Raw genomic sequence first — 7,436 nt, 5'->3', positions numbered from 1 at the left:
CACATGGGAGATTAGGGAGCGCAGCATTATCCTGGGAGGGGAAGGTCACGGGGACTACACCTGTGGTACTTGCCCCAAGTTTCATTTCCTCACCCTCCTGGGTCACTTTCCACCCACCATTGATCCAGTTAATGGGGTCAGAGGTCTGTAGCTGGACGCCTCCAGGCAGAGAGCGTGCTGGGGGCTGGATGGTCCAACTCTGAGGCCCCTGTGTCCACGCCCCACCCCCATCAGCTTCCCACCTGTGGGCAGTGACTCGGTCTGTTCCATTCCGACATGTGCCAGACTCTATCTGACTGGGTGTGGGGAGAGATTGGGTGGTTCCGAGGCAGGCGGCTCCACAGTTAGCACCTTTGAATTGTGTGCCGCTGGGGTGAAAAGAAAACCTCCCCATAAAGAGGTTTTTCAAAAGTCTTCAGGGACCAGGAGGTTGGCCGGCCAGGGCTTTCTTTCCCCCAGCTGCCAGCACCTGGCCCTGCCCCCCGCCCGCACCCGCCTTTGCCTGGTGGCCTGCGCCCGCTGCCACCTACCCCCGGTTCGTTGTTCCCCATTGGAAGATCGGCGCCTGTTGGCCGGGAGGAGGGACTGGGAGGTTGGCCGACAAGCCCTGATCAGGCGATTGGGTGGTCAGTGTGTGTCATAGCGACCAGTCGTTCTGGTTGTTCAGTCGTTCCACTGTAATGGTCACTTAGGCTTTTATATACATAGACTAGAGGCCTGGTGCATGAAAATTTGTGCACTCAGGGGGAAGAGGTCCCTCAGCCCGGCCTGTACCCTCTCACAATCTGGGACCCGTTGGGTAGGGTCCCTAGGCCTGGCATGAGATCAGGGCCTACCAGGGCTTTTCTTCCCCTGGCTGCGGGCAGCTGCCCCGCCCCCACCGCTGCCACTGCTTGCCATCTGTGCAGCGCTGCCCCCCACTCCCCTGCCACCGGTTGCCTCCCTCTGCAGGAGACAGGCTGGGGTGCGATGGCTTGGCTGGCCTGGGCCTCCCTCTTCCTTTTTCTTTTCTTCTTTTTTTTTTTTTTTAAGTAAGAGTAATGTTTATTGAGCGATACAGAACTGAGTACTATGAAGGGTTTACCAGGATGGAAATGCACCGCACCCCACCCCTGCCACCCCCAACACCCAGAGACTAAAGTATTTAGAAGTTATATGCAACAGCCATAACTGCTGTTCATAACAAACAAACCACAGCATATTTATACTGTATCACATTGACTGATTATAGAAATCCATTTACATATTGCTTGTATAAAATCTTTTTTTTTTTTTTTTTTTGGTAAAAAATATTAAAAAAAAAGAAAGTATAAAAAACATGTGCAGTTGAAAGCCCTCCCTGCCAGGACAGCCAGTCTGTAAACATTCAGTGATTATGTGCTTTGGAAGGGCGCCCGTGCCTCGTGCCCACAGCAACTCCAGCAGGACCGGCGCGGGTGTGCCCCAGCTGCCACTGCATGCAGGACCCACGGTGGGTGGGTACAGCAGGGCCTGGCACTGTGCCCTTCTCCAGCCTTGCATCAGGATCAGGGTCAGGGTCAGGGTCAGGGCTGGGGGCAGGCAGATTGCAGTTTTACTCTGAGTTCCATACTCAGCCTAATTTTGGTTGCAACTCATGGCTTTTCCTGGAAGCTTGGAGGTCCTTTGGGTGGGTGCCCTGGTGCAGAGGCCGGAGAAGTGCCCACAGCTGCCTGGTTGGCATCTCTCCAGCCCAGAGCCTCTCTCCTGCCTCCTGCAAGCCTGGCCCCATGCAGAACAGGCCCCCCTCAGGACTACTTTGGTCTCAGCATTTGGTCCTGGGTTTCATCAGCCTGGGTTTCTTCCCCTAGTGTGGCTGATCTGAGTTTCACAAAAAAGCCTGGCAGATGCTGGCTGTGCTGAGCCTCATTGAAGAGTTTTTCATGCAGCAAGGAAGAGCCTTCTGGAACCCTCCTCCTCCTCCCTCTCTTCCTCTCCTCCTCCTCCTCCTCCTCCCAGCCCCTGGTCACTTCTCCAGCTGCTCCAGCAGTGGGTTGCCTTCTGAGTTGGGGGTCTTAATGCTGTCAGTCCTGATGATGGGGTGATGTGGGTTGAGCATAGGATGAGCTGCTGCCACTCCTGCTTCAGCTCCTCCATCTGGGTTTTCAGCTCCGCATTCATGAGCTCCAGCCACTCAGATTCCCGCTGAACAAATTCTGTCTGCTCCTTCTTGTTCCGGCATGGGGCTGCCACCACTTCGTTCTTTTCCTAGTGCCTTTTCCTCCACTCTTCCTCGTCTAGCTCACTTTTCACAGGTTGAGACCTCTTGCCCAGTTTCACCTCCAGGAAGTGCAAAGGGGCGATCATGGCCCCAATGTTGTGGATGTCAGCATATTTCAGCTCCTTTGCAGTCAGAGCCGAGCTGGGGAGTCTGGTCAGGGGGCCGAGCCCTGGCAGAGAGCCCGTTGTCATGGACGGGTCCGGTATCTGCCCAGGCATCGTAGCAGGAGAAGTGGCAGTACAGCCCTGCAGAAGCCATGGGCAGAGGCTGCGACCCTGGGCCAGGCTGCAGGCGCCATGCCTGCTCAGGAGCTGCCGTGGTGCCAGCCCCGCCCTGCAGCGTCCACCGCCGCCAGCGCCTCGCGTCGCAGCCGTTGAGTGTACCTCCCACAGGCTGTGGCCTGGGTCTCCCTCTTCGAGGCCATCGATTGCGGGGCTCTGCCTGCCTGCCTCATCGCCCCTAACAACTCGCCCTGCTACCTGATCACCCCTAACCACTGGCCTGCCTACCTGATCACTCCTAACCACTTGCTGAGGGGCGGGGCGAGCCCAGTGAGGGGCCTTGGTGGTTCTAGTCTCTGGTTGTTCTGATCCGTAAGCCTTTATGGTCGCTGGGCTTTTATTATATAGGATTAGCAGGAATGCAAAGAGATAATTCAGTAAGAGCCAACTGTTTTCACTATAAAATTGCTTAAAATATCTTAGACTTCATAAATAAAGTATAATATTGCAGTGTGGTATGCAATATCTAAACTTTTCTCTGTTTTAATGTTAAGAGTATATTTAATGTTTAGTGCTCTATTCTTGATTTTTGATAAATTCACTCATAATATTTTTGTCGAGAAGATCTCCACTTTGGGATGGAGACAATATAAAAGAAATGTTATTACCTTTTATTATTTTTTATAGCATGCATCATACTTTTGGATTATATTTTATCATTAAATGTATGCTTTTGACTGTTTTAAAGAAAAGAATTGAAGGCCAGTATCAAAACGTTCATGTCATTTTTTATATATTTTGTAACAGATTATTGTATTAAATCATTTTAAATGTTCTAATTCATTTAAAAAATGTTCTAACTCATTTACAAAATGTTCTAACTCATTTACTAGCGTAAACCCTTTCTTCAGAATTGTCATTTCTGTCAGAAAAATGATATGTAATGGTTAAACTGAACGTTTTTATTTTATTTTATTTTATCTTTATTTTTGAAGGTATTACATATGTCCTCTTTTTCTCCCCATTGATCCCTTTTAGCCTGCCCCCCGCCCCCACCCAGGCCTTCACCACACTATTGTCTGTGTCCATGGGTTATGCATATAAATTCTTCGGTTGATCTCTTCCCATTCACCCACCCACCCCTGCCTTTATTGTATTTTATTATTTTACTTTATTGAAGTAATTTTAAATATTCAGCAAGATATTAATGACTTGATGACCAAATGACAACAGTAAGGGTCTACAGTCAATAACTCAATGGATTATGTACATTACAAAACTGCTTTAAACTAATCAATATTTACTAGTACTCTGAGAGTTTATTATACAAATCTAGATAGATAGGCAGAAGTCCTATCTGGCAACCCTGTTATCACAGGCTGAGTATAGAGAATCTTACTGCCAGTGGAGGCATTTTATGCTTCTGTCTAGAAAAAAATAAAAAATAAAAAAGGTTGTAACTTAGTTGTGTATGGTTGTTTGGATGGTTTCAAATTGGGGCTTTGACAGCCTAAGTTCCAGCTGCTCAGGCCTGTGAGTCTTCCTGTGAAAAACTGTAAACTCCCAGCTAAGTTAACTGCAGTCATTTCTGATAAATCTCATCTATATAGTAGGAATTACCCTGCACGGCTCTGTTTAAAACTAATTTGGTTCTAAAGTAAAAACTAATTAAAATTATTTTTAAAAATCTGAAGCAGATATTTTGCATTTTGAATTCCTTAGAAGGCCCAGTTGTTTTTGTGAAGGCATTTTGGTAGACTAAATGAGATATGTACACCGTCTGTTATAATATGGATCTTTTGGAGTTTAAAGGCAGCTACCCAATTTGTTATGCATGCTCCCTGTAGGCTATATTTCCTTGAATGCTGAAAATACCTTCTCCAGTTAACCTAATTAACTGAAAACTGTCACTGTTGGAATTGCACGGGTGTAGCCAAAAGCTTAAAATGTACAGTTATTACTAGAATTAGAAGTGGCTTTAAGAATACCTAAGAATGTACTTAGAGGACAGGTAACCTTATTAAGACTAAGAGAAATTTATGTTTGCAGAGAAGCATCGTTTACTCCATAATCAGGAGAACAAGCAGCTAATTTTCAATGAGAATAATGTATCGTGTGTGCTTGGTAAGAGACATGAGATATGAGTACCAGGTACACTGGGTGTAGATAGCTGAAGATACTTTTTTTGTGTGTTAAAAGTAAAAGGCCCCAGATAGAGAAAAATGACTACTTTCTGTGCAGTGCCCAAGCAAATATCTGGATTGTGTCCCACTGCTTGTTCAAAAGCTAAATAGAATACTCAACACATACACTTGAAAAGTACTAGTAGAAAAATTTAAAATATAAATTCAAGTACTTAAACTTAAGGGCTCAAAAAGATTTCATTGTCCATTAAATGAAAATAATATAATGCTACTTATATTTCAATAGAATCTCAGTTGTAGAAGAAATAAAATAAATTGAGTAAAGAAAATGAGATGTGAAATAGACAGTAAATGGTGAACATTTCTTTTAAACTGTAATTTTTTAGAAACTCTTTAGGGTAGAGGATTCTTTTATCTTTTTCTTTTGTGTGATTTTAGTGATATCTTTAACAAAAATAATAGTGACTTCACAGATTATTAAGAGAAACCCAAAAATATAATGAATGCTTGTCTATAATAAGGCCTAATGCTCTTAAATATTTTTAAATTTTAGTTTAGTGCAGTTCAGCAATATTTGCTTAGCATCTTAGTATATTGTACTCTACCATTATAAAAATGAGCAGTACATAATCACTGTGTGTGTTTGGTGAGGAAGATGAATTAGATATGTAAGTATTTTTGTAAATATTTGTGCAAGGTATTATGCAACCACAATGAAAGAAAACAGTTCAAAATGAGAGTTTAAGGCAGATTTCTTGGAGGAGTTGCCACATTAAGATAAAATAGTTAAATAAAAATAAATAAATCTATTTATGGAACATCTTGTAATGTTTAAAGAAAATTTCCAGATATTATTTCATTTAATTCCAGATGTTTCACAGGTTATTTTCCTCATTTTTTTTCAAATGAGAAAATTTATGATAATGCAGTGAATAACCTTGCCCAATATACATGTACTCCCCCATACACTTGGTACATTGTAGAGCATAGCTCAAACCAAGGTCATCTTCTTCTAAATACTCCTACCCCCCCCCCATCATATCAAGTTGCTTGTTGAAGTGAGTAAAAGTAATATGTAAATATAACCATATAAGGCAATAAATGGAACTGCCAGTTGACTTGTTATAAAAGTCAGATATTTTGATGTGGTAGTTTTGTTGCTATTTCCTATGTGTCGAGCCTGTCACTGTTCCGAGATTGGCATATAAAATTTCCCAACATGTTGCATACAGAGTTATCTCAGAGTTGATATATGTGAAGTACCTTTAAAATTGGGCACGTGTTATATAGATTAGTTATTATTAGTGTTTTTCTCAAGCTTGTTTCTTCTGTGTGGAACACAATTTTTTTGAGCAGCCATTAAATCCAGCTGGACAATTTCCTATAAAAGTAGGCCACCAGGCAGTTTCCACGGTAGCAAAGTGTAGTGCCCTCCCAATGAGAAGAGCAACAAGTGCTGTTGGGAAATGAAATATTTGGCCAATGTCCTGTTTCCTTCCATGGAGGTGTGCCGTGCTCAAAGCCTTGGAGTAATGCTACACAGCTGCAATATGTATTCTTAACTTCTGTTGTTGCCCTAGACTTGATTTTTTTTTCAAGATTTTTCTTTTACTATAAACAATGCTTTATTTTTCAATTACAGTTGACATATCTATACCTAATAATAGACAAACATGTAAATTGACCGTACTTCTGTGACACCCACAGCCAATCAGGAGTGCGTATGCAAATTAACCCAACAAAGATGGTGGACCTGTGGGCAGCGTGCACGCACTGAGTGGCTGGGGGCAGGATGGGACCCTGGTGGCGTCGCCTGGGCAACGAGGTCTGATGGTTTGCCCACTGTATCTGCCTCCCAGGGGTGCGCCTGCGCTGGCGGCTCCTACACGTGGTTCCAACCACTGAGGAGTGGTCAAACCCCAGGGCCACCATCTCTGCTGAGAACCGTGAGGCCGCTGCCTGAGGCCCAGGTGAGAGCACGGCTCTGCCTCCTGCTTTTCAGACCCACCAGAACACAGGAGCAGAGCCTGGCCTTCACGGTCTCTCTGGAAGCAGCCTCCCGGGGCAGGTGAGCGGGCTGGAGATCATGCCTCCGGCTCCAAGCCTTCCTGCGGGTGGGGAAGAGGCAGCTCGGCTCCTCCTCCTCTCCCCAGTCCCCTCCCTTTCTAACCAAGGGCCTCACTGGGAACTGAACTTTCTTTGTTAAACAAGGTAATTCTGGACAATGATTGTCCGACCTCTGCAAACCCAGCACCCAGCAGGAGAACACGTCTGGGCCGGGGTGCCCCCGCCGGCCCGGGACCAGGCAGTGACTGTGCACAAGCACACACCTTTCTTCCCGCGGAAAATGGGCAGCAGCTCAGAGAACTCTGTGGAACAGCAGGGATCCACTGAGCAGTTCCCGGGCATCTGGCGACCAGTCTGCCTGTGAAGAGTTTACGGGAGAAGGGTGTCTCTCTGCCTCAGGTGCTCCCGGCCAACCCCTCTGACACCCCCAATGACAAGGATTCTCATGGAAACCGCAATGCAGGATGAGACCTGCAATTCCTCACCATAGAGTTCTCTGAGAAACTAAGAAAGCGGCTTCCAAAGCTGTGACTGTGAGTGCTTCATGCAAACCTACACGACCGCCTCCCCAGCTAGCACCAGTGCCTGCTATCACCCATGGGTCTTCCATGTTCTGTTCACCCAAACCTATGACAGCATACATCCATCGCTGCGAGCTTAGGGGACCGTGATAGAAGAATGCACCATGACTGCTCTGGGGATGCAACAGTGGGACGACTCATGGTGTAGAGAACTGGCCGCATTCCCAATGCCCGTATCTGGTTA

At 45.6% G+C, this 7,436-nt stretch overlaps 1 protein-coding gene and 1 pseudogene across 13 annotated transcripts in view; one reads left to right on the top strand and one right to left on the bottom strand.

Annotated features, from left to right (window-relative positions):
* Nucleotides 1–7,436, top strand: part of GALNT13 (polypeptide N-acetylgalactosaminyltransferase 13) — a 499,062-nt gene that overhangs the window by 176,172 nt on the left and 315,454 nt on the right. The gene's annotated exons all lie outside the window — the stretch shown is intronic.
* On the bottom strand, nt 1,985–2,457 carry LOC308248203 (jun dimerization protein 2-like; annotated as a pseudogene). The gene has a single exon. The product of its transcript is annotated as a jun dimerization protein 2-like (transcript).

This window comes from Plecotus auritus (assembly GCF_963455305.1).
Source record: "Plecotus auritus genome assembly, chromosome: 5".
Taxonomy (NCBI): Eukaryota; Metazoa; Chordata; class Mammalia; order Chiroptera; family Vespertilionidae; genus Plecotus; species Plecotus auritus.
This window is presented reverse-complemented; position numbering and strand designations above follow the sequence as displayed.